General features: G+C 35.3%; 1 protein-coding gene across 3 annotated transcripts in view; it reads right to left on the bottom strand.

Annotated features, from left to right (window-relative positions):
* Positions 1–27,957, bottom strand: part of ARHGAP6 (Rho GTPase activating protein 6) — a 348,047-nt gene that overhangs the window by 246,475 nt on the left and 73,615 nt on the right. The window contains exon 2 of one of the 3 annotated variants that reach the window (XM_074192459.1): positions 17,630–17,731. The exons of 1 other annotated variant lie outside the window; for it this stretch is intronic. The gene's annotated coding sequence lies outside the window, so the exon portion shown is untranslated. Of the gene's footprint in view, positions 1–17,629; positions 22,887–27,957 lie in introns of those variants that run through there. One more of the 3 variants, XM_074192458.1, reaches the window with a different exon arrangement.

The following is a 27,957-nucleotide window of genomic DNA, read 5'->3' as shown; positions in this document are numbered from 1 at the left end:
TGATAAGCTATGAACCCATAGTACTTATGTGGATTTAACCATCACATGTTGAATCCCCAACTATAAAAATGACTTAAGAAGAGGGATAATGGCCTCTGAGAAAGAACTCTTACAGTTTCTCTGATGCCATGTTCTGCAGAGTAAAGATGTAGGAAGCACAAACTCTGAAAAGATCTTACCTATAAAAATATTAAAATTCTCACTATTTCAGACTAAAATATATAGATGACATTTTATACATTATTATTTTATACTCAGGAGAATTTATATACCTAACATAACTTTAAGCCCAACTCTTTCCCAGTTTATTACACATTTTAAGTTGGAAGGGTTGAAATAATGATATTTGCTTGTAATGCCTAAGATTTACTTAATCAAACATCTAACAAAGAAGGCAGTTCATTTAAAAACTGAAATTTTCATCAAGCAAAGCACTAGATATTGTTAATCTCTGCCTATATCTGGCTGAGGAGCAAGTCACTGACACCCTCAGAGTTTTAGTTTCACATCTGTTAAACTGACATTAGCTAATATACTGCCTACTTTCATAGGGTTGTAAGGAAAACATTTTCTCCAAACTTAAAGACTTGGAAATCTCCTGGGAATCATATGGCAAACTTAATGGGAAGAAAAAACTTCACAATTTCCTTTAGAGCGTTCTACAGAACTCATAAGAAATCCGTCAACAAATAGATTCTGTGACCTAAAAACAGAAAGTTGACCTTGAATCAGGAGACCTGACTTTAAGACTTAGCAATTTTATAATCCTGTTCAAGTCAATTTCCTTTCCTGAGATCTCAGTCTTGTCATCTGTAAAATGGAGTATACTGCCTATCACATAAGGTTATTGTTGACAATACATTTTGCAAACCTTGAGCAATGGAAAGAGCCCTGAGATAGGCATCAGGGCACCTGAGTTTCTGTCCCCGTGCTGTCATTAAACTTCTCTAAAAATGGAAACTGATCTGGTCCTCACTTTTCTTTGCAAAATAAAAGATAGGATGACTTTTCTAAGATCCATTCTAGATCGTAAAAGCTAATTGTTCTTAACTGATGAACATCCCTATAAACTGTGAAATCAGTAAACTCTCTCATCCCGATGAAAGTCTTGCTATCATTATTTTGATAATCTTAAGGTCTTCAGACTGCATTAATGGTGCCAGTTTGATGAAGAGATATGTGACAATCTATTCATTAAATTTTGAGATATGTTACAGATATCCAACCCATCCTTTAACAGCTCTATGGTTAAGGCATGGTTAGGTGTGATTTATTGTATTACACTACTTTCTAGTTTCTTTCAGAATGCTAGTTAAGCATTGAAGGAGAGAATCTGTCTTAATTCTAAGCTCCTTGGGGCCATTTTCTGTTGTTCTACTCTTACAAGAATAAGTCAAATGTTTAATTCTTTATTTATATCTCTGCAGTCATTGAATAGAAAGGCTGTGCATTATAGAATCCCTATGAAAATCATTCAAGTAGTTTTACAGTAAACTGAAAGGATAGTATCGGTGATTTTTTTTAAAAGAACTTCCTTTACCTCTCTTCCCTTCTTCATTCTCCTTTTCATTCTTTTGCCTCATGCTTCCTTTTGCCTTCTTCCTTTCCCTACTTTCTCTTTCCCTCTCTTTCCATTATTTCTCTTTTTTCCTCGCCATCTACTCTCCTAAAGGAAAAAAAATATACTATATAGCTTCTAAAGTGTGTTTCCAAGCTCACAAAGCAGAGGCAAGATAGATACTGGTCTCATTTCTCTCTTTTTTTCTTTTGGAATAATCTTCCAAAGACTTCTATGAATTACATAGAAAACATCATGTATGAGATATTATGTAACTATTCCAACCAAACTAGGATGCCTTAACTGTTCAGAGGCAGTGTAGTACAGTAGATATTCAGTTAGGACAACCTGGGTTTGAGTCCCGGGTAGGACAATTCTGGCTCTGTGATATGGGGTTAGACATATCAGTGTTAATCTCTCAGTCATCTCTTCAAAGCAAGATATAGCAGAACAGTTAAAGGATTTGGATTAGTAAGAAGCACCCAGCAGAGAGATCCCTACAACTAAGCACTTCCTATTATCTCCCCACTCTTCTCAAGTGATAATCTCACTCATTTCCTACAGATCTTCTATGCAGAGAAATAAGTTCTTTTCAAATTAATAGCAGATCCAGGACTAGAACTCAAGTTTTCTAGTATTACTCCAATACTATGGCATGAAACCATGGTTTTTCCTCATAAAGCTTAGTAAAGTAGTGAGTATAGTAATGACATATTTAGATAGGACTGAAGATTTAAACATTGCTTCCTTTGCAATAATCTAGAAAGGAAGGTACTAAGTACAAGTCTTACTACTGCAGTTTCACAGATGAAGAAACTGAGGATAAAGGCATTTAAATGGTTTCCTCCTGATAGACAGATACAAAGCATCAAAACCAAAGCCAGAATTTGCTGTCTCTATTCTTTCTATTCTACTCCACTGCCTCTCACATAGTAGACAATTAATAAATTTTATTTCACAATGGTGAACAAATCTAATTGAGACAGAGCTATATAGTACTTAATTATTTTCTTATTTGAGCCTCAGCAACCTTGAGAAGGAGATGCTATCATTATCCTCATTTGACATATGAAGAAACTGAGGGGAAACAAGTCAAGTAACTTGCCTAGGGTCACATAGCTAGTTTCTGAGACTGGATTTGAACTCAGGTCTACCTGGTCCTAAATGCAGTACTCTATGCCACCTAACTGATCAATGAATTTAAGTATGGTCACAAATTATAACATGAAACATTCTTATTAGTTTGTTAGCCTCTCTGGTTTCTTTCTAAAAAGTAGGGGAAAATTCTGATGCAATTTACAGCAAATAATATCTATTTAAAAATCTCATATGGAGATGAAAAAATTACCCTTTACAGGAAATATGGCATATATATATATATATATATATATATATGTACTAAAATAACTCAGAAGACTAAATATGTTGACAGTTAAGTAGTTCAGTAGGTAGAGTGCTAGACTTTGAACCAGGAAGGCCTGAGTTTAAATCCTACAGCAGATTCCTACTATCTATGAGCTTTGTGGCCCTGAGCCACATATTCTGCTTCCTCATCTATAAAGTGGAAATAATAATTGTACCTATCTCACATAGTTATTGTGACCACTAAAACCAAATGAGATAGTGTATTAGAAATATTTTACAAGTATTAAATTGTTATACAAATACGATTTATTTTTATAATATTATTAGATATAAAAACCCATAAAGTTGGGCAGCTAGGTGGCGCACCTAGAGCACTGGCCTTGGAGTCAGGAGTACCTGGGTTCAAATCCGACCTCAGACACTTAATAATTACCTAGCCGTGTGGCCTTGGGCAAGGCACTTAACCCCATTGCCTTGAAAAATCTAAAAAAAAAACACCCCATAAGGTTATATATGTTTAAGTTATTCGAATTAAGAATTCAAGCTAGTACAGAAATTACATTTTCATGGATTTTCCAAATTTTCAACACGAAAGACCGAATTCTTGCTTTCTGTGAGGCACCTTAATCTGGTCACCTCCACAGAATACTATTTTCATTTTTTATATAAATATTATTTTTGTATGTAAAGATGCTTCTCTACCAAAAATGTACCATGGAGAATGTATTTTCTAAGAGTCTCAAAGTGAGAAAATACTAATTCTATATCATAATATTTATATAGGGTCTTAATGATAAGATCAATAATTTATGGTCCATTCAATTCAGTTAATATCTCTTGACAATCTAACATATATGAGGTCATATGGAAAAAAGGCTAGCAAAGTCAGCATAGCTAGATTCCAAACTTTGTTCTGGAATAATAGCTATGTGATAAGCGACAAATTACTTCGTAACCCTAATCTTCATTTTTCTCATTTTATAAATTCAGTACAGCATCACAGAATCTTAGATAGAGGAATCAGATCATTTAGACCATCAGTATCAAATTCAAATAGAAATGGGAACCACTAAAACCAAAAAATAAGGATCTCTGCAGGTTACAAAACAGGTGATGCAGTGAACAGAACACTAAGTTTGGAATTAGGAGGACTCATCTTCTCTAAATTCTTATGGACTGTGTGACTCTAGGCAAATCATTTGATCCTATTTGCCTCAGTTTCTTCATCTGTAAAATGAGCTAGAGAAAGTAATCACAAGTCACTCCACTATTTTTGGAAAGAAAACTGCAAATGAGGTTACAAAGTGTCAAACACAATCGAAATAACTGAATAACAATAAGCAGATCACATATTTACTTAGAAAATCTAATATTAACATTATCTATTTTCTATTTTGTTTTTATTTTTTTGGTCAAAAATTTCTCTGTGTTTCTGTCACCTCTGATTTACACCAATCCATAGCTGCACAAGAAGCCCTCTACAATATACTGGATAAATGAATAAAAATTTGTCAGACACTAAGGCAAAATTCTACCCCCTTTTTTTGTCTCTTGGTCTCTTTGTAAAGACAACTATTTAAATTCTAAATAAGGATGATGATATTTAAGTTTTAAAGTAACTGGATATTATCCTATTTTTTACTTTGCTTTGTATATTTATAGTAGTATTTATTTCAGGCAAGCCAAAGTCCTGTAAAGGAAGAGGTGGATCAACTCTATCTAATTGGTGGCAGCCATTCCTAAACTAAAAATGATATCTCACTAAAAGTGTTTTTCATTTCTCTCAAGGTAATCTGAGAAAATGAAAACAGTAAAGAATAAACCAGGGGCGGCTAGGTGGCACAGTGGGGCGGCTAGGTAGCACAGTGGGGCAGCTAGGTGGCACAATGGATAAAACACCGGCCCTGGAGTCAGGAGTACCTGGGTTCAAATCCGGTCTCAGACACTTAATAATAACCTAGCTGTGTGGCCTTGGGCAAGCCACTTAACCCCACTGCCTTGCAAAAATCTAAAAACATAAAAAAAAGAATAAACCAGAGTTATTATTATTATCATCATCATTATTATTAGTTTATTATTATTATTAAAGGCTAAGGAGTCCAAAGTAACCTTGGATCTGTCTGCAAATCAACATTACATTTTCTTTTCTGCCTGAAGTATATTTAAGACTCATAACCAGATTCTTAATATAGAACCTTTTCAGGGTTACTTCTCCAATTCTCCCTTGCAATGTTAGCCTGGGTTCTTAAAGAGTTAATGGCAAATACTCCCCATCAGAGTTATAGGGGAAACTCACAGAGGCTTTGTTTTTAATTCTCTCATAAGCCCCTACTAGGATACTTTAATGATTTGCCAAATAATTCATGTAAAAATTACTATTGCAAAAAAGTGATCACTAAGGAAGTACAGCAAGAACACTTGGTACAAAACATTTCTTTCAAACTTGAGATACATTTGTCTCTTGCACATACAAAGTCCCTAGGTGAATGAGTTTAAACTTATAATATAATAATAGCAATGCATATGCATGGAATACGGGTTACTTGCAGTCCTTTTCTTTCTTTACAGAATTCTCAGGAAGTTCCCTTTAAATTCAGCTCTACTGACAATCTTCAAGTCAGTCTATAAGGGTCAGGCTTCCTGAATCTTCTGTGTCTGTTATTGACTATTACCACTTGGGTAGCCACACTTCTCTCTCAGTACTTCTGAGATTTCAGAAAAAAAGGGAAAAAGCCAGCTGTCCCAGATTTTGCTACTACTGGCTAGTCTTCTACAAATTGCAAAATCTCTAGGCTTCAATGTTCACAAGTTAGCTATCCAAACACTTCCATTTCAAAGTTTCTTCTCTGTCATGTTGTGACTCCTTTAGTTACTATTATTAATTCTGATAGACATTGATTTATAATTCAATTGCAAGTGAAGTAATGACTCTGATGAGACCTCTGGATTTCTCAAATTCACAGTCACCTAAATATTCTCTTTTCAGGTCAGGATGGAATGAGCATAAAGGAAACAGAACTACCATGTGTGGTTGGGCTGTGTGCCATCTGACTGCGCAAAGCAGTTTTTGCCTCACTCATCACCAGGAAGGAAAAAGTGACTGAGAGATCAGTGGGTCACATATTTTGTATGAAATCTCAGTTCAGACTCAGAAACTCTTTTCTTATCACTTGCTCTGGCTCAATGGTCAATAAGAGAAATTTGTTATCATGAAATACCAACCTCTTAGCCATTATGATTAGAAGCGAATCATGATTAGAAGCAAGCTCTCCCAAACTTTTCATGCATTTACTTGCCCTAAGGTCTGGTCCAGACTAGTTTTATTACATTACTGTTTCTAATCACAGAGCTAATGATGGAGTTATGGGGGGGGGGGGGAGAAAGAATGTCCAGCGTGTTCTGTATAAAACAATTGAGATGGGAGAATTCTAAAGAAAGGAAGTGTGTACTAGAAAGAATATTGGGCCTAACATTAGACAAACTGAGTTTTATTTAAAGTCTTGGCATTCATTAGTCATGGGACTTTGTTATGCAACACATCATCACTCTAGTTCATAGCCTGTTTCCTCAAAGGTAATGAAGGGGTCAAATATTAGGATTCAGTCTCTTCCAACTTTCAAACCTATGGCATGTCTAGATATAACTCTATTTTTTTTACTAATAATATAATAATTTTATATGTAGTTTTATATAATTTTTTATAATTCTGTCTATATATTTTACTAATATAGCCTGTTGGAGGGCAAATTGAAGAGTAGAGGAAGAGTTATATAATGATTCTTAGTTTCCTTCCTGATTTGCAATATGAGAATTGACATTTTACAATAAAAAAATGAGCTGCTATCCATTAGCAGATTACTGTAGCACTATAGAACATCAGCAGACAGACCACATGTAATAACCAGTCTGCACAGTCTTAAACCACCACTACATTTGTGAGGGTATTTTTCTTAAATGTGATGATTTGGATTCATAGTAAATACAGAAGAAAACATGCCTAAAATTTAAAGAAAGCATTAATTTTCCATTTTCATTTCATTTAGCCTTGGTTACTAAAGATACTGAAGGGTTTGCCAAATTATCTTTAAGGTCTGGCAACTGTTGGTTTATTAGCCCACAACAAAGTCCTGACTGGCGTTTTCCTATCCAGACTGTCTCCTCAACTTATGAAAAGGTTATGCCCTCAACGTTCATTATTTAGAATGCATTTTCCCCTAGGAAAAAATGTTATTCATAATAAGGAAGTTATGAGACCAGCCAACAACAGCCAATTTAAACAAAACCATGAATACAATGAGAAAACAAAAGGTATAATAGATAGCAAGCCAGCCTTGGAGTCAGAAAGACTTGAGTTCAAGACTCAGTGTAGATCATAAGACTCCAAGTATTCTAATGCTGTGATTCTTGTCCATATCCTCCACTTAGAAATAGATTTGAGCTTTAGAAGAATCCAGTACCAATACTGGCTAGGCTTCTAATTGGTAATGTGACTGTGAGAAACCCCACAACTTCTAAGGTCCTCAGGGGAAAAAAAACGACCTAGGTTCTTATTCTGACATTATTGTAATTTAGCTATGTGCCACTGGACAAGTTATCCAAGCTTTCTGGGGTCATTTCTTGTCTAATAATAAGAATTGTGATTAAACCAGTGCTTTTCAATCAATGAACTTTAGAGCTATCACAGATTTGCTTCAAATATTCTGGGAATTCACATGTATTGACATATTGGTCTTTTTATTTCACAAGCAAATCTGTATACTGAAAAGATATTTTCTTAATACATATATATATATATATTTCTTTGTTTTTCAAATGTATATTGATACTGTTGTGATAAACAAAATGTAAATACATTTAAAAGCATTATTGAATAACTGCATTTTTGTTAACTGGATCTATAATTTAATCAACATAGGGAGCTTTCAATAAGGAACTTTCTTTGACATTTCAGATGAGCACCTCTTCTGAAACTTGATGCTTCTCATAAGTTTCAAAAGGCTTTTATAATTATATTTCATCTATCATATATAATTGCTCATGTATAATCTATTTCTGGTTATTATCTCAGGGAGGGGGGAAAGGGAGGGGTAGAATTTGGAATTCAAAACTCTAAATAAAAATGGTTAAAAATTATATTTTATCAATCACTAGATCTATGTAGAGGTCAGTTTTTTCAACATTAAAAAGGGAAAATTATTATTCTAAGTAATATTCTCAAATATAGACAACTTATAGACAGTCTGGATAGACAAATATAGACAAATATAGGCATAGTAGGTGTAATACTAGACTTGAAGTCAGGAAGACCTGAGTTTAAATCCTGCCTCACACACTTATTATCTGTGTGATCCCTGGACAAGGATCCTTAAGCTTTGTCTTTTTTCAGTTTCCACATCAGTAAAATGTTTATTTATAATAACTCCTGCCTCCTCATGATTATTGTAATAATATTTTAGAAATATTATTTTTAACAAAAATATTTATAAAATATTAGTGAAATAATAGCTGTAGAATCTCTTTGCAATTTCAAAGCACTATATAAATTGTTGTTGTTGTTCTGTTATTATTATTTTTATCCCAAGATATTTTTTTTGTGCTTATAAACACTTGGTATCTCTGTCCAATCTTATAAATAAATGAGTTGGAAACAATTTCCTTATTCAAATATGTTTGTACATATATTAGCCTGAAAAAAATGATTTAAGAAGAAGGTGACTTTACTGTCAACAAAGTCTCTTCGTGGACATCATTGGGTTTGGAAACTTGGACTTGAATATCCTCTATGGCAAATCAAGCACTAGAAAACTTGTGAGGGGGAAATGGAAGATGATTTGGCGGGGAGGGAGAATGGAAAGTGACTGATGGAACCTAAAATATTAAAAATGAATGGTACTTGATGAAGTATCTTGTTTCACATTTAAAAAAAATGATAGACTCCATAATGGAAACATTATAGATCATATAGATGCATACATCAATGGGCTTTCTAAAAATCCAGCTGAGTTTTTTTTATATATGGTATAGTTAGTTTATACCTAAAAATCTGTTATTCATTTACAATTCCTCACATCTTTATTGCCAAACATGAGATGAATTTGACAATCTGTGATAGAAAAGAAATTAAATTATCAACAAGTCAAAGTCCTCTTTGATCCTATGCATTATATGAGATAAAGCCTACCATTTAGAAATGTATTCTTTAGGAAGGAATACAAAAGTATTCACATATTTCCACAGTCTTTTGAGATCACTTGCTTGATTTTAAAATTTTTCTACAAATAGCACCAAGAAGAAAATAAATTACTTTAGGTATTTCCTTTTATCAGCAAACACTTTCAAATGCTAGTCCCTTAAGCTCATGATTATATTTTTTAGTGCCTCATGCATATCTCAAGTTGGATATTATACTTTTTGGTCATATTTATATTCACAATTAAAAATATGCCATTTATATTACTGTTTCCTTCTGTGCCTAGAAAATAAATACTTTACTATATCTGTGAATTTCTTTTTCCATATATATCTATATAGATAAATATACAGATATAGATATATTATCCAAAACAAATTTGTTATGCTGCTACAAGTTCCCAATGAAAGTCTCAAGATCTGAAATTCTACCTCCTCCCATTTCACCCCATCCTAGTCCAGGTAAGTTTGGTCATTTAAAAAATAGTAGCCTTTAGAAATAGTTAACTCAATAATTTGATTATATAAAATATATAGAATATTTTGAAAAGGACTTATTCTAAATAACCTAGAGAATCACTTTAACTTTATGAATTTTCAAATTATAAATATAGGAATATCAGAATCTGAAAAGGGGAGGAAGTATAGATAGATGTCAATCATTTAGGATGAGAATTATTATATTCAGATAGTCTGTCAAGCACTTAATAAATGTTAGCTGATGAGTAGATTTATAAAATTCTATTTTACCCAAAATGCAATTGACCTACACATAATACACAAATATAATACTATGAATACTATTTTTTCAAAACATGCTTATAGTTCTAATAATGCAGAATTAATTTAATATGAATAATTCAGTTACAGGACTTCTTTAAGTGGTCACTATAGAACATATCTCCCAAAGACAGAGTGTTGTCATGCCAACCTCAGACAAAGACATGAGATTAATCTAATTTTTCCACAGAAAATAACTTAAAATAATTTTGTACTAGAGCATGATAGAAAAAAGAATGATATAAGATAGAAACATTATTTTTTTATAGTAAGTATGGTTGTCAAGTGAAATGGCAAAAGTTAACATAATAATATTTTCAGGTTCAAGCTTTGTTTCATATCAGACTCATTTGGTCATCTAAGTGGAAATAATATAGTTTGCCAAATAGCAAGTTTCCAAACTGACAGAAAGTTGCCAGTATCTGTGTTTTTTACATCAGTATCATTTTAACTGTAGATGGAGTTCTTGTACAAATCTGTCCCTCAGAGAAGGTACAACTCCATGGAAAGGACTGCATTTGGTTCCCTCAGAGTTAAGCTCCAGACCAAAAAAAAAAAAAAAAAATTTCACAAAGACACTAAAGGAAGGAAGAAAATGTTTTCAGTGTCGATTAAGTTCTTCACTGATATAGAAAATGGTGGGAGTTTAGTTCCACATAATATTCTTTTACTGGTAATGGAACTTAAAAATAATTAGGCTAATTCAGAAAGTTCCAGTTTAAAGCTACTGTGTCTGTCTTTCTTTATAAAAAAATACCATTTCTTTCAGGAAACTTTCCAGGCTTGGAGGCTTGGTGGAGATACTAGATGGAAAGAATTTGTTTGCTCCAAGGAAGATTACAGTATTAGTTGCCCTGGTTTAAAAATAAAATCACTGAATATTGGAGGTCACCTAGTTCAACTCATACCTAGGCAATACATCCCCTCTACACAAAATCTGACATGTGGACATTCGGCCTTCACTGGAAAACCACCAGGGAAATTAAACTCATTATCTCTCAACAGTCTATTCCACTTCTGTATAAATGTAACTATGATATATATATATATATATATATATATATATATATATATATATATATAAAATTAAATTAATCTCTAATTTCCACTTATGGATATATTAGTTCTGCCCTCTGGGCAGCTTTGTTGTTGTTCAGTCATTTTTCAGTGTTATCCAACTCTTTGTGACCCCATTTAAGATTTTCTTGGCAAACATTTCAGAGTGGTTTGCCATTTACTTCTCTAACTCCCTTTTTCAGATGAGGAAACTGAGGAAAACACAATTAAGTACCTTGCCCAGGGTCACACAAGCATCTGAGACCAGATTTGAACTCAAGAAGATGCATCTTCTTGACTTCAGGCTGTTACTCAATTTGGAATCAAGCAGAACATATCAAATTTCTCTTCCATGTGACATCTTTGAAAGCAGTTATCATATCCACTCCTAAGTTTTCTCTCCTCTAGGCTAAAAAATCCTAATTTCCTTCAATCAGCTTCATTTGACATAATTCAAAGCCTATTGCTATCTTGAATGTTCTCATTTGTACAATTATGCGCTTATCATTATTAAAATGCATTTGCGACCTCATAAATTCAGAAATTATCTCCAACAATTTCCTGTAAGACTGCTCAAGTAATATGTTCACTTGAGAGTCTTGGTCTAATATGAAGAAGGTTATCTCATGGTACCTGACATTACAAAGGCAGATCACTCCAAATGTCCATTTGTTATCCCTGTTCTTACCATCTAACTAGTTCATCTTTGTTTCCTGTCATATAATTCCTTAAGTTTATCATTTATTTCTTAGTCTTTTTCAGAATTCTTCATTGATGATATATTATAATATATCCACCCACGTCGCAGACCTCTCCATTGTGCTCTCTGTGTATTGTTTAATTTTTCGGAGTCAGTTGTATTACATATCTTGTGGCTAAGCAGGATTATCTCATTCAACTATTAACTTCGGATATTTTTTTCTAAATATACTTTAGATGAGGAGGAGAAAGGAAAAAAATAAGAGTCACCAGGAGTATTGAAGAAACAACTTTGAAAGAACATTGATGTCTCTCTCCCTGGTCATATGGATAAAAGCATTCTGAAAAAAGTATAAAAGAGAAAGTAAACTATAAGGAAGAGATAGTAATTTAAAAAGAAAGAATTGAGAAAGAGAAAGAAGAAATTGGGAAAAGTCTACTTGAGTCATATAGTCAAATTATTTGCCTTAATTTTAGAAGGAAAAAATAATCTCTCTATTCTCCATATGGTATTTTTCAATTCCCAAGAAACAGAATCAGCTTCAGAGAGCAAAATTCAGCCTCAATTTATGTTTATAATCTCTCATTTCTTTTTCAATAACATTTTCCAGATAAATAGTTCAGGGGAATGCTGTATTTGAAGTTTATCTACATTGTCAAAGGGGAACCATAGAGTCTTGGAGTCAGGAAGACTCAAGTTTATGAGTTCAAATCTGAACTGTGTGCCCCTAAGCAAGTCACTTTACCCTGTTTGCCTCAGTTTCCTTTTTTTGCAAAATGAGCTGAAGAAGGAAATGGCAAACCAGTATCTTTGCCAAGTAAACCCCAAATGGAATCATGAAGAGTCAGAGACAAATGAAATGAATGAATAATAACAACAGATTAGATTGCCTTTGAGTTCTCTTCCAGTCATAGGACAAAAACCATTCTTTCATTAATGACATTCTCCTGCTGTTCACCCTCAGGATCACCCTCTAAAACCTCACCCTCATTTGGATATTCCTCATTTCCTCCTTTCCTCCTTCTTTCATCAGTTATTATCCTCAAATTACATTTACTAGGTCCCAACCAATGATTCTGTTTAAAAATTTAAAAACAAAAATTTAAATAATACATAAATTCTGCCTTCTGAGGTTTTGAAACTCATTCATTCATTCAAATTCATAAATTGATTCAAGAAGCATTCTTATTAAGTGCCTATTTATGTGCCAGCTTGTGGTAGGTAATGGAACTCAGAGGTGTAGAAATCTAATATTTAAAATGGACAATAATGATACAGAAATTCTTTAGAATGGTTTATTAAGAGGGTAAATGACAAATCCATCTCTGAGTATTAAGTAGAGTCAGTATAGTTAATCACTTTAAGGTTAGTGAAGTTTCCAGAGACTGCTATCAAATTTGTCTATATTCATAGGAAGCCATTATTGTGAACAGTTAGCATCTTGTTCTCTTCTGTAAATCCATGAAGAACTTCATTCTGAGACACCAACATCTTACCCTGTTTTCTTCTTTTCTTTGGAGCAAGGAGGATTATACAGAGTCCCTTCATATGACAATGTGACCCATTGATATTATTAACTGTTGGAAGCTTTGTTGAATTGTGATAACACATAGGCTTTATAATTTTCAATATTTGGTTTACAATGAATGACTCCAAAGGGAGAAGACACTGACATGAGCAGGATCCATTATGCTACTGCTGTTGATCACTGTAGGAACCAATGATTGCCAAGCAGCTATTTTAACAGAAGCAGTTTTTAAAATTTGATTTCCAATCTTTGCCAGGCATTAAGATAACTGCAGGCAGAGCTCCCATTGTTAAGAGTTTTGTAGTTTACAAAGATATTTCCCACAAAGGTCCTATCATATAGGTAGTATGAATATCATGAGAATATTATGAGGCAGATGAGAAAATTGGTGCAGAGGGGTTAGGTGATTTAACCATGAACATGCAGCTAGAAAAGTCAGTCAAATTCCAGGTTCCAGACCCAAAACTCTTTTCACACAACGATGTAACTGTAGTAGAGTTAGACTATTTTGAAACCTTAAAATAGTACTATAGCTACTTAATTATCTCAAATATACTCCTTTTCCCAAAGACAAATACAAAAGAAACAAAATTCCGTCCCAAAGCTGGTGCTTTTTATTCCATGGTCAATAATGTTGTGCCTTGGGGTCCAATGTGAATTATTACAGAGTTGGGATTTTTTTGTTTGTTTTGATTTTGTTTGGGTCTAGCTATATATATATGATTTTTCCAGAGCCAGAGAAATTCTTCCACCATGCAGAAGGGAAATGAGAATATATTTGAAACTATCTTGTTATCTACTATTTTATAGTTATTTAGAACACTGAGAAGGAAATAGGACTTGTCTGTAGTCACAGCTAGTTTATGTCAGAAGCAAAGTATAAACTTAATGCTGGTTCTTGGTCCACAATGACATGCTTACTCTCAGTATAGGCACTTACTTTTGTAGGCAATTTTGTAGGGTTGTGACTTTCCCAGTATCCCATAGCTAGTAATTGGGTGAAGTCAAATTTGAACTCAGGAACTCCTGACTCCAGAGCCAGTATTCTATATCCAATGTGTCTCCTAGGGGCACATTTGTCCCAGAAACCATTTACTGGTTCTCACAAAACATAACCCTGGGTGATTATTTTCATATGAGAAGAGCAAAAGCTCTCAGTAGGGCAGTAATTAAGAGTACTAAGCTAGAGTCAGGAAGATCTGAATTCAAAGGCAGCTACAAGCACTGACTAGCTATACAATTTTGGACAAGTGTTTTAACCTCTTTCTCAGTTTCCTTACATGTAAAATGGGGACAATAATAGCACTTGTTATTGTGAGAGTCCAATGAGATATTCGTAAACATGTACAGTATACTACTAGTGGATCAGTAAGGTGGTGACACAATGCATAGAGTGACATCTTCCTGAGTTCAAATCTGTTCTCAGATACTTCCTAGTTGTGTGATCCTGGACAAGTCATTAAACCCTGTTTGCCTCAGTTTCCTCTCCTACAAAATGAGCTGGAGCAGAAAATGACAAAATACTACAGAATCTTTGCCCAAAAACATCCGAAATGGAGTCTTTAAGAGTTTGACACAACTGAAAATGGCTGGCAGCAGCAACAACAATAATGGTAAATATATTCCTTTCTTCTTGTCCCCTACTTGAAACCACTGAAGTAGAAGCAAAAGAGCAGGAATGGAATTTGTGTTGCTTTCTTATGGTAAGTTTAATAATAACATTCGGGTTACCAGAAGGTTTACGAAGGGGAGGATGCCTATAATGACTGAAAGACAGTATTGTCTGGCAATAGCAGTTGAAGTAGAGTTATATGAAATATGTTCAAAAACTTTACAATGGTTTTTGAATAAGGTTTGCTACCCTTTTTATAATGCAGATGTTTTTTCTTTATGGAGATAAGGCTTCCCTGCTCCTTTGAAATTCAACTTCAACTTCTCATTTCTCAATCTTTGAGAAGTCCAAATTTGTTAGTGTGCCTCATTACCCCCCCCAAGGAAAATGGGAATTAAAATATTAAATCTGACTTTTACGGTATCATAAATGATAACTATGGTATCTGGGTCCAGTTCCACACTCTAAAACCAAGAGCTCTGGGAATAGCAAAATTCCACAAATCACCATCAAATCTGCCCTGCCTCTGCAGCCAGCCAATGAGAGGTCAAATCACTGTGGAGAAGGATGCCCTCTCCTGCTTTACCACCAGCAACTACTGGTTATCACCTACCACTAACAGGTAGATCAACAAGATCACTGGCAGGGACAGTACTCTCTGAACCAGTGTTGTCCAATTCAAAGAGAAATAGGGTGACTAATTCATAGTGTAAAACTACTCAGAAAATTAAAACTTAACATTATCTGTGTTCTAATGTATATTTATTTTGTTAAATATTTCCCAATTACATTTTAATCTGGTTCAACCATTCCAAGGGACAGTATGTTTGCCACCTCTGCTATAGATTGCTGGTCCTGCTTCTAGTCAAACTCTCACAGCCATCATCAAGGGAAACAACCCCTATAGAGAAGGAGCTAACCATTCCCAACAAATGCCAATCAACTAATACTCACAGCCCATGAGAATCAGTTTAGTAGAAGCAGAAAGGTGCTCTAATGGAAAGAGGAGACAGTATGTGCCAGCAAGTCAAACTACCAATACCATTAGCACCTTGAACCATCTCCTGATGAAGACATCCCAGTATCCTGAACCCAAGAACCTTGGGAAATAGCAATGTTTCTAGCTCAGAAACAATCTCTGTGGAGGGATTAGAACATTGTTTTCTACGTAATCATTATTCAAATCCTTCATTCTATTGTTTAAGACATATAGAACAATTATGTAGATGATAAAATAATAAAAAGTAGCTTTCTTTTTCCTCTATAGAGGTGAAGGAATATGGATCTGGAACAAGACCTATACTATGAGAACTGGAAGATGTAGTTTTGGTGAACTGCTTTTTTTAAAAAAAAACCCAACTCTGTTATAAGGGATATACTGGATAAGGGAAAAGGAAATGAATATATTCAGAAATTAAAGTGATATGAAAATAAAATGTAATAATAAATCATTAAAAATAATCACAAGATCAATGGGTGAAGAAGGAAAAACTGATAGGTGAGATATCTAATATAATAGATATTAGAATCAAGATTTATAATTTACGATGTCAGAACCAGCGCCAAAACCAATATACAAAGTAAAGTAGGAATAAATATAAAATTACCACATTAAATTTAAAAATGAATTGCACATACTTGATAAAACTTTTAAGAAGTGAAACTGAGTGAAGTCAATAGAACCAGGAGAATAATTTTTATAATAGCAACAACATTGTAAAGACAAAGAATTTTGAAAATCTTAAGACAATTTCAGAGGACTTGGGCTGAAATAGGCTTTGCAACTCATGACGGAGAGGTGATATAGTCAGAGTGTAGACTGAGACATATGCTTTTTTTGGAACATGGTCAATGAAGGGAAATTATTTTGATAGATTATACAATGTTGTTACAAGGACTTTGTCTTTTTCAATGGTGGCAAAATCTGCTAAGGAGAAAAGATGGATTTTCATTAACTAAAAAACCAATTTCATTTAGAAATTGTCCAAGTATGCAATGGAGGAGGATTTACAGCAAAGTCATTATTTTTTAAATGAAAAACAAAAGAAAGTTAGTGCTTTAGTTGGTCGAAACCTCAGCATGAGTCAGGATGATACAGGTACTAAAAGAATCTAATTCTAGGCTATGTTAATAAAAATACTTTGTTCTAAGTAAGGAAGATAACACCTTCCTAGATATGTACGACCATCTCTAGTTAAATAATATTTAGACTGTCTATTCATGTCATTGTGACCCATTTTAAGAACTGATTATCCAGAGGAGGGTAATTAGGATAATAAGAGTTATTAAAACCCCAAAATATTAATTGAATAATTATATCATGATTTAAGGTCTGCTAATCACTTTCCATACATAATCATGTGCCCAAATCATATTTTTAAGTTGGGTAACACACATCTATATACATATACAAATATATGCACGTACACACACACACATATATACTTCTATTCATATGCATTCATTCACATATATATAATATATATACCAAAACACATGTGTATATACCAAAACACACACACATATATACATACACATCTCTCCCTGTAAATAAATATATATATATATATATATATATATATACATACATATATACATATACATATATTTACTTCCATTTTTTAGATGAGGAAATGGTGACTTAGAGAGGATGGATGACATATCCATGATGACAAAAGACATAACTGAGGCAGGATTTAAATTGCATGCAGCTTGATTCCAAGTCAAGTATTATTTCAAACACATCATATTGACTGTTATGTGTTATTAAATATCAGCTAGATGGAGCATTGGGTAAAGCACTGGTCCTAAAATCAGAAGGACCAGAGTTCAAATACTTACTAGCTATGTGACCTTGGGCAAGTCACTTAACCCTGATTGTCTCATATCCAAGGTCATCTCCTGTCATCCTGATCCATATCTGGTCACTGGACTCAGATGGCTCTGAAGGAGAAAGTGAGACAGTCCTCACTTTAATCCAAAACATGCTCAATATGGCATCACCTCCCTGATGTCATGCTCTTCTTCAGAATGAAGGACCACCATCATCAATCAATCAAACACTATTGAAAGCTGGTGTTGTTCAGAAAAAAGGAAACTAAGGGAATCTTTGATAATAACATCTGATTAGCTGAAGGAATATCTTGTTTAGGAAGGGTTAGCTTATTTTCTGAAGCCTCAGAGGGCAGAACTAGGACTACATGATGGAAATTTCAAGGATGCAAATTTCTGCTTAAAAATAAGGAATAATTTTTTTCTAACAATGAATCAGAATCCAACAATGAAAATACACTATCAGTTTACTATGATACAAAAGCCCGGTATCATGTATGGTTCTATTTTTTTTAATTTGAGTATGTTAGTGGAGGTAGGAGGGATTAAAAAAAACCAAACATTTATTAATCTTTCTTTCTTTAAATCTAAAAACTGTTTTGCCTCTCTAAGTCATGAATTCCTCATCACTTGAAATCTTGATTAGAAATCAAACCACTCTCTAACAGGGATGTTACAAAAGAGTAGTGGATGTTTGAATCTAGTTTGGTTCCTTTGCCTCTCATATTCTAAGGGAAAACTTGAGAGTTGAATTGAAGATCTGAGATGAAAATGTTCATATGCTAAGAAAAGCCCAGGGAATTACACAAAGTAAGCTTCCAAATGACAAATTCTGCATGCTTTAGAAGTTAATCTTTTCAAAGAACCACCTGAGATTTGTCAGTGTCTTAATGCTTACTTTTAGAGGGAGGGTCCAGGGAACATGCTTCTCTATCTACCCATAACACCTAGCATAGTGTTTATGAAAATAGAAGGTGTGGGATGAACATTTGTCGGTTGACAATGTACTTTTCCTTGGAGGAAAAAGAGTTTGGGATGAGGAAGAGGAAGTTTCAATGGTCAGCTACCAATTTACAACCCTGGTTTGGCACACCTGCCTGTTATTTTCCCAGTCTGCTCTCTGTAGGGAATCCAACTGGAACCTAACTCAAAGGATTGTAACTTTTGCTGTTCATGAAACTGGGTTTTTACCATTTCAAGGCAAAATGCCAAGGTAGTCCAAGTGTATTTAACTCTTTGTTCACTGTGAAATTTCCCTTTCAGCTATTTAAAAATGAAAAGACATTTTCATTTCTAAATACATTTTTGCATTGTTTAATATTTAATAATATTTTCTAGAGATTTTGGAACTTCATTTCCAATGACATTATCTAGTTATCCAAAAACCATATGAATCACATAATTAAATCATCCTTTTAAAAAAATTATTTAAGCCAATGGGTTTAAGTGACTTGCCCAAAGTCACACAGCTAGGCATATTATTAAGTGGCTGAGGCCAAATTTGATCTCAGATCCTCCTGACTCCAGGACCAGTGCTCTATCCACTGTGCCACCCACCTGTCCCTAAATCATCCTTTTGAGAATCAAGATGTCCTTAACTAGGCACTCTGCATTCTAGGGCTGACTGAGCCATTGCCATAATGCTCTATGGAGTATATCTATATATAACAGTTATTTCATTTTGTTGTTATATTAGTAACTTAGATAAGCACATTACTAATTCTGTGCATTCTAACTGAGCACCTCAATTTTTATTTCCTTCAGATTTTGTAAAATTAATCACAGTCATAAAGCTCCTAATGCAGTGGGTTAGAATCAGCTTATACATACTTGAGACAGTCAATAGTGAAATTTTCAATTTTATACTTGGAAATCCTCAAATACTACAGATCAGGGCTTGATTTGTTGATATGATTGTCTACACTAAATTATGAAGCAAATATTAATAAAGCAGATTAAATTCAAGTACCAGTACTTTTTTTTGGAAAGCTTATTGTTAAACATTTACCAGCACACCCCAGCTTACAAATTGCAGAGACTCTTGATCAAGATACATAAGAACTCAAATGTTTTGCCTAACCTTCCACAAAGGAAAAAAGCCATGTGAGTGAAAAATGTCCTATTGAGTATTGTCCAGGCTAATGGCATGTAGTTTCATGGACAGGACAACCTATAGGACTCATCCATTAGTATAAATATCTCAGAGAAATACTGCAAATAGTCAACACAGTGGACCCAGAATAAAATCAAGGGGTAATGTGAGCTGGATTGCCTTTGGGGATTTACAAAATTCCTTTAAAGACCCCAAATCTCTCCCTTCAATAAAGGCTAATCTTTTTAATATGGCTATTCTGGGATTGTTGAGTGACTCTGATTCACAAGTACACTAGTCTTTACAAAATGAAGATTGAGTATTACTCAGAGGATCATGAAGAGGAAAATGGTGGGTGTGAACTGGTTGCAAAACTTAACCAATGAAGAACTATGCAAAGGAATGGAGTAAAGGGTGTAATTACATAAAGGTATGATCAAAAATGAAGATAGCAACAGAACTAAGATATACAGCATGTCTCAAAGTTCTTAATGGAAATTTAAGCTATTAAAACTTATTGAACCATCAAAAAAAAACCACCTAAAACTGCACTGACATTTTAAACCCCTTGTATATATTGTACATACTGACGACTTAACTTAATGTCTACCCATCTCTAAATGCGATCAATAAATTTTTACCAAGCTGATTTTCCTTATTATGTGGTAAATTACTTTTTAATAGTTATTGATCTTGGAGCAGCTATATGGCTAGACTTGGAGTAAGGAAGATCTGAGTTAAGATCCATCCTTAGACACTTACTAGCAAGTCCCTTAAACTCTGTTTGCCATCATCCAAATGGCAAACAGCTTAGTATCTTTGGGCAGGTAGGTGGAAACAATCAATACACTGAATATAGCCTTTGGGATTTACAAATCTCTTTAATGGTCCCCTCAAAGCTCTCTCTATAATCAAGGCTAATCTTTTAAATATGACTATTCTTCTGGGATTATTGAGTGACTCAGATTCACAAGCACTCTTGTCTTTCAAAATGAAGATTGAGTATTACTCAGTGGATCACCAAGAGGAACAAGATGGGTGGGAGCTGGATCTTTGTCAAGAAAACTTCATAGACAGGATGGTCCATGGGGTCCCAAAAAGTTGGACATGACTAAACAGTTATAAGACCTTTCCTGGGAAGGTAGTGTTTCAAGGTTTGATCCCTAAACACTCTATTTTTTCAAATAATTAAAATGGAAAGTGTTTTTCAGAAGACAAAGGTTATAAGCAGGCTCTACCACTAAACAAATAGTGGTTATGAAACAGAAATAATTGGAGAACCATACAAAGGAATTCTTTTCCATCTGAATTTGGCACAGTACATTCTCCAAGATAGGGTACAAATGGTTACAAGTATGCCTCTGTTTTATAACTCCATTAATAATCAATGATCACTGAATAATGTTCATGACCTTAATATGTACATGACAGATATCTTGTTACATTGTTGCAGGACAAACATCAAGGTGGCATTTTCTTCTACTGAATGCATCTTTGTGTCTGTGTGTGTGTGTGTGTGTGTGTGTGTGTGTATAAGTATCGAGTGCAAAAATGAATATTGTTTTTCTGTTGTATCTGGCTCTTCATGACTCCATTTAAAATTTTCTTGGCAAAACAGTAGTTTGTCATTTCCTTCATTTTGCAGAGGAACAAACAGGGTTAAGTGACTTGCCCAGGGTCAAACATCTAGTTAGTGTCTGAAGCCAGATTTGAACTTAGGTCTTCTTGACTCCAGACGAAGGGCTCTATTTGCTGAGCCATCTAGCTGTCACATAGTTAAGTATACATTTGCTGGGAGAATGAAGAAGAATGCTAATATTAGCACTGATCTCACAGGTTTATTGTGAGCATTAAAAGATACAGCATATAGGGGCAGAGCCAAGATGGCGACAAGAAAGGATTGAGTCTTAGGAGCTCTCTGATAAAACTCATAAGCTGAGGACTCTTACTAAACTTCCGAGACACAGAACCCACAGAGGGACCCAGAGAGGCAGTTCTACTACTCAAGGTAACCTGGAAAACAGCAGAAAGGCTCTGCTCCCCGGGGTCAGAGGGGCAGCCCTCCAGAGGGGTGGCCCGCCAGAGCAAAAGAACTTCAGCCTCCCGGAGGCAGCCCCAGGGCGCTGGAAGCCCCAGCTCACAGCAGTTGGGGAGTCTCCTGAGCTACACCCCAGGGAGCACCGGGCACAAAGTGGGGGAACAGAGGGGGACCTCTGACAGAGTGAGCACGTGGAACCCAGCCCCCAGGGTACACAGCTAGCAGCCTGGTCTTTCAAAGCAGGCAGAGCTGGTAAGCAGGAGCCTCCAGGGCATGAGCCCATTGAGCAGAGGGAGGGGAGTGAAGGGAGACTGCAGAGCTCTGTCCTCTGCCTCTGGAACAGGACTCTGGGGCTCTGAACACATTCACATACTGATCGCAGTCTAGGCCCCCCACCCAGAACAGCAGCAGCCCCCCCACCTCGGCCCCATGGCAGAGGGGTGTGCATATGGTTATTCACAGACCAGGAGGGAGGACAGAGCCTCACACACTGAGACCCTTGTGGGAGTGCCCCAAAAGCTCAGGAAGCACCCCCCAAAAAGGCTTAGGCTGGGAAAATGAGCAAGCAGAGAAAAAAAGAGGAACACCATTGAGAAATATATTATCTATGATCGCAAGAAGGATCGATATACTCAGTCAGAAGATGAGGAAGCACAAGCTCGTGCATCTAAAGACTCCCAGAAAAACACAAATTGGGCCCAGGCTATGACAGAGCTCAAAAAAGACTTTGAAAATCAAATGAGGGAGTAAGAAGAAAAACTGGGAAAAGAAATGAAAGAGATGCAGGAAAAACATGAAAATGAAGTCAGCAGCTTAGTCAAGGAAATCCAAAAAAAAAGGCTGAAGAAAATAGCATGCTAAAAACCAGCTTAGGTCAAATGGATAAAACAGTTCAAAAAGTTATGGAGGAGAAGAATGCTTTAAAAAGCAAAATTGGCCAGATGGAAAAAGAGATAAGAAAACTCTCTAAGAAGAACAAATCCTTCAGACAAAGAATAGAATTCAGGGAGATTGATGAATTTACCAGAAATCAGGATTCAATACTCCAAAACCAAAAAAATGAAAACTTAGAAGAAACTGTGAAATATCTCATTTAGAAAACAACTGATATGGAAAACAGACTTAGGAAAGATAATTTAAAAATTATTGGAATACCTGAAAGTCATGATCAGGAAAAGAGCCTTGACATCATTTTCAAAGAATTACTACAGGAAAATTGCCCTGATATTCTAGAAGCAGAGGGCAAAATAGAAATGGAGAGAATCCACCGATCCCCCCCAAGAAAGAGATTCCAAAAAACAAACCCCTAGGAATATTATAGCCAAGTTCCAGAACTCCCAAGTCAAAGAGAAAATATTACAAGCAGCCAGAAGGACACAGTTCAAATATCACAGAGCTGCAGTCAGGATCACACAGGACTTACAGCAACTACACTGGAAGCTCGTAGTGCTTGGAATACAATATACCAGAAGGCAAAAGAGCTTAGAATGAAGCCAAGAATGAACTACCCAGCAAGGTTGAATGTCCTCTTCCAGGGATAAAGATGGACTTTCAATGAACCAGGGGAATTTCAAATGTTTTTTTGGAATGGCCAGAGATGAGCAGAAGGTTTGATCTTCAGATACAGGACTCAGGTGAAGCATGGAGATTGGAGGAGAGGGGGAAATATGAAGGACTTAATGAGGATGAACTGCATGTATTCCTGCATAGAAAAATGACACTGATAATACTCATATGAACCTTCTCAGTTAATAGAGCAGGTAGAGGGGGCTTTTATAGTTGAAGCACAGGAGAAAGCTGAATTCAAAGATAAAATATGGTGTAAAAATGGTGTCAGTAGAAAAAAGGGAAATGTAATGGGAGAAAGAAAAAGGAGAGCGGAAATAGGCCAAGATATTTCATATAATAAGATTTTTCTTTATTACAATGAGCGATTGCAATGATATGGAAGGGCAGAGGCAAGGGGGAATAAGGGAACCTTTGCTCTCATCAGAGGGGGCTAGGAGAGGAAACAGCATATATACTCAATGGGGTATAGACATCTGGAGTAAGAAGGAGGGGGGAGCAGGGGGAAGGGGTGGGGATGTGAATAAAGGAGGAGAGGATAGACCATGGGGGGAGAGTAGTCAGATATAACACATTTTCTTTTTAACTTCTTGCAAGGGGTGGGATTGGAAGGCCTGTCCAGGACCATAGGGCCAGGTGGATTCTGGGCCTAAGGGGTGGTATGGGGGCTCAGGGCCTCTTGGCCCCAGGACCAGGGATCTGTCTGCTGCGCCACTCAGATACCCTACAGCAGAGTCAGAGTGAAAGGAGAGAGAAAATATAGTACATGGTAGTAGAGAAATATGAAAGGAGGGAGTTGCGATCAGCAATGGCAATATTGGAAAAATATGGAAGTAACTTTTGCGATGGACTTACCATAAAGAATGTGATCCACCCATGACAGAGTTTTTGGTATTGGAACAAAGACTGAAGCACATTTTTTTATTATTATTATTTGGGGGAGGGTGCAGGGCAAATGGGGCTGGATGGCCTGCCTGGGGCCACATAACAGAGTGGTCTTTGGGTATCTGAGGCCAGATTTGGACCTGGGTGCTCCTGGCTCAAGGGCCAATGCTCTGTCCACCACCCAGCCACCCCTACTATTATTACTATTTTATTTTATTTTGGGTCTTTTTTTTTCTTCTTTTTGGTTTTTGCAGGGCAGTGGGGATCAGGTGGCTTGCATGTCACATGGCTGGGTGATTGTTGGGTCTACGGGGCTGGATGTGAGCTCGGGTGCTCGTGGCTCCAGGGCCGGTGCTTCATCCATTGCGCCACCTGGCCATACATACCATTATTACTATTTTTTTATTTTAATTTTTTTTCTCTCCCCTTTACTTTATCACTCAAGCAAGTCTATATTCATGGGGGAAAGGGGGTATTTCATTTACTCTTTAACAAGTATATTTTATTAATGTAAAAAAAACCATTTGTACAAAATGAGAATGAAGAAAAAAGAAAATTAAAAAACATAAGAAAAAAGAAAAAAGATACAGCATATATAAAGTGCTTTGCAAACAGCTAAGTAAATGAAAGATAGAATAATTAGCATTATAATTACTATTATTATCTGGCTTATTCCTAAACCAAAATCCTACCATTATATTATACTGTATTCTCTAGGCTCAAATGGTGTAGATTGTCCTAATGGCCTAATGTCAACAAAGTGTTGCTTTTCCTTGTGAGTCATGAATATCACTGCTTTACATTCTATTTCATCACTCTGCAGGCCATTAAGTCTCTTACATCTAGTAAAAGAATATTTGAATAGAAAACTCTTCAGCTCTAAAGAAAGAAAAAAATATATACTCATCTCAAAAGCAAATGTACAACATATTCATCTTCAGAATATTTCCAAATGTTCCAATAGAACAAAGTCAAGTTTTCCTCCCCCTTCTCTATCCTAGAGTAGCAATTTAAGTGTTCAAGAAAATGGACTGGGGTGTCAACTTTGGAAATCATTTACTCCCTCATTTATGAATGACTGAAGCTCAGGGAGATAAAATATTTTAAGTCACAAAGTGAATACAAAGGCTTACACTACTGGAGTTCGATTTAGGTCTCCAGATTCCCAAAGTGATGCTATTTCCGGTATTATTCTGCCATTTGAAACAAGATTTCTAAGGTTTATTTCTTTAAGAGAGCTAGCATTTTCATTTTCAAATATTAAAACCACACTTTAAAAACTCATATCACTGGAGCAGCTAGGTGGTGCAGTGGATAGAGCACTGGCCCTGGAGACAGGAGGATCTGAGTTCAAATGTGGTCTCAGTCACTTAATAATTACCTAGCTGTGTGACCTTGGGCAAGTCACTTAACCCCATTGCCTTGCAAAAACAAAAAAAAATTAATTGAGAAATATTGAACAAAATAGATAAGAATATAGTAGAACATGTTAATATGTGGTTATTAATTCAATATGCAGCCCAGAGCATTCTTTATTTGCCATTTATCCCCGCCCTCATTTCCATTTGAATTTGATACACCTATTGTCAATCAAACTCTTAGCTGAAATGTGCATCTTCCTAACAAGATCCCCAGGTAAGTTACCATCCAACCATTTCTCAGTAAGGGACATTCATTGTATTGTATAGGGACATTCATTAGCATCTCTATTATAACAAAACATATAAATTACTGCCTCAAATAATTAAACTTAAAACTTTTTCAATACATTGGCCTTTTATTTATTTATCTTTCGGCTACACATTTCATGATAAAAATGAGAGTACCATATGACTTTCCTAATTTGGATTCAGTTTGGATTAGTTTCAGGTCAATCCAAATTAGACTTAGTGATATGGATTTTTTTTTAGTTTTTGCAAGGCAATGGGGTTAAGTGGCTTGCCCAAGGCCACACAGCTAGGTAATTATTAAGTGTCTGAGACCGGATTTGAACTCAGGTACTCCTGACTCCAGGGCCAGTGCTCTATCTACTGCAACACCTAGCTGCCCCTCAATTAAATTGTAATCTAGTACCATGATCCCTGACATTGGACCCTTTTAATTTAAATTAATTGGTGCAGAGACCAGCTTAAATCATTGAAGTTAAAAATTTAGTTTATTTTTCTTTTCTTTATCTTTGATTCTTCAAGGGTCTGTGGCTTGGCAGTGTGGATACCCCTAACTGCAAGACTCAATACCCTTAAAACTTTGTAGATATTTCCAAGAGTAGCCTTGAAAAAAAGAGAAAGCATTCTACAGTTTAAACTAGGTTCTTACTGATTTTAGATTTAGCACTTTATCTACTTCAAATACTTCTATTACTGTTGCTACTGCTTCTGTTAGTAGCACAATCATCACCCACCATCACCATTTTAAGGTTCATCTTAAAAACAAAAGTTCTTTTTCATCTAAGATGATAGTACTAATCTACTGAAGGCAATAAGGTATTAGAAAGAGAAGGCTTTCTTTCCTTTCCTGCCCCCACTCTGTACCAATTCATTATCCTTCTTTGGATTCAATTTCTTCATCTAAAACGAGGGACATTGAGTATGATGACCACAGATATCTTCCATCTCTAAATCTATAATCCTATGAACAACAGGATATATGCCAACCATTAACACTCCAATTCATCCATCTTTCAACCAAATCATCAATCAGTTAAAGTTACTAAAGTTGAAATGGATTTAGTTGTTGGTTAACTTGTAATTCTTACGAGGAAGAAGAAATTCTCAATAGATTAGAAAAAACAATAATTTGAGAGATAAGTTAAACTTTTAAGTGAAACAAAAAAAATTGAAATTCTGAGTTCTATAAGATTCATGCTAAGAAAGTCAGGCAATTAAACTGAAGACAAAAAGATGAGATATTCTGGGTGTTCGACTAACATGTTATCAGATAGATTTATCAATAAACTTTGTTCATGTTAAGTAATATAAATTACTGATTGGAATTGGGGCAAGGTGAAAAGGAGGAAATGCTTCTTCTCTGATTTATTCATTTGAAGGTCACAATTAGAAGAAAAATATCCTTTATAAATTCTTTGTCACTCTGAGAACTAATTGACTAATTTCTTCTGCCTGAGCCTTCATCTTAAAGATGAAGTTTCATAGTCAGTGAGGATGACCATTCTACAAATATAGTGACTGACAAAATGGGACAGAAGTGCCATGAAATAATGAAACATTTTAAAGCACATTCATAAAGCAAAATTGACAATTAATTTTGCCATTAGATTGGAATAATGGGTGTGGAAATGACTTTTGTTTATTATCTGAAACAATTTGTTTGATTTATATGTTGTGTGAGAGAATTAAGGAAAATGAGAAAAGAGAAAAAGAGGTAATGTGAGAAAAAAGAAAAAGAAAAGGAAGAAAAGGAGAAGAGGAAATTAGATAAATGAGGAGAGTTTGCTCCAACACCAGAATTATCTCAGTTCCCCCTCCGTGCTTGTCTCTCCTCCCTCTGTCCATACAGATCATTCATGCCTAAAAAATGTACACTATTCTAATGTTGGCCTAAGCAAAACAGAATAAGGAAGGTAAATTAGCTACAGAAAAAAATCATCTAATGCATTCCAAAGCCAAATAAATTAATTTTGGATTACTTGCTCCACTGCTCCCTTCCCATTAACATGGGTAATTGAGAGTGGACTGTATTCTAGAACATTTCCACTGTTACTGATCAGCAACTTTGGACAAGCTCCACCATCTGCAT

The sequence above is a fragment of the Macrotis lagotis genome, chromosome 6, assembly GCF_037893015.1.
Source record: "Macrotis lagotis isolate mMagLag1 chromosome 6, bilby.v1.9.chrom.fasta, whole genome shotgun sequence".
Classification (NCBI taxonomy): domain Eukaryota; kingdom Metazoa; phylum Chordata; class Mammalia; order Peramelemorphia; family Peramelidae; genus Macrotis; species Macrotis lagotis.
Note: the sequence above shows the minus strand (reverse complement) of the source record. Positions and strands in the feature narration are given on the sequence as shown.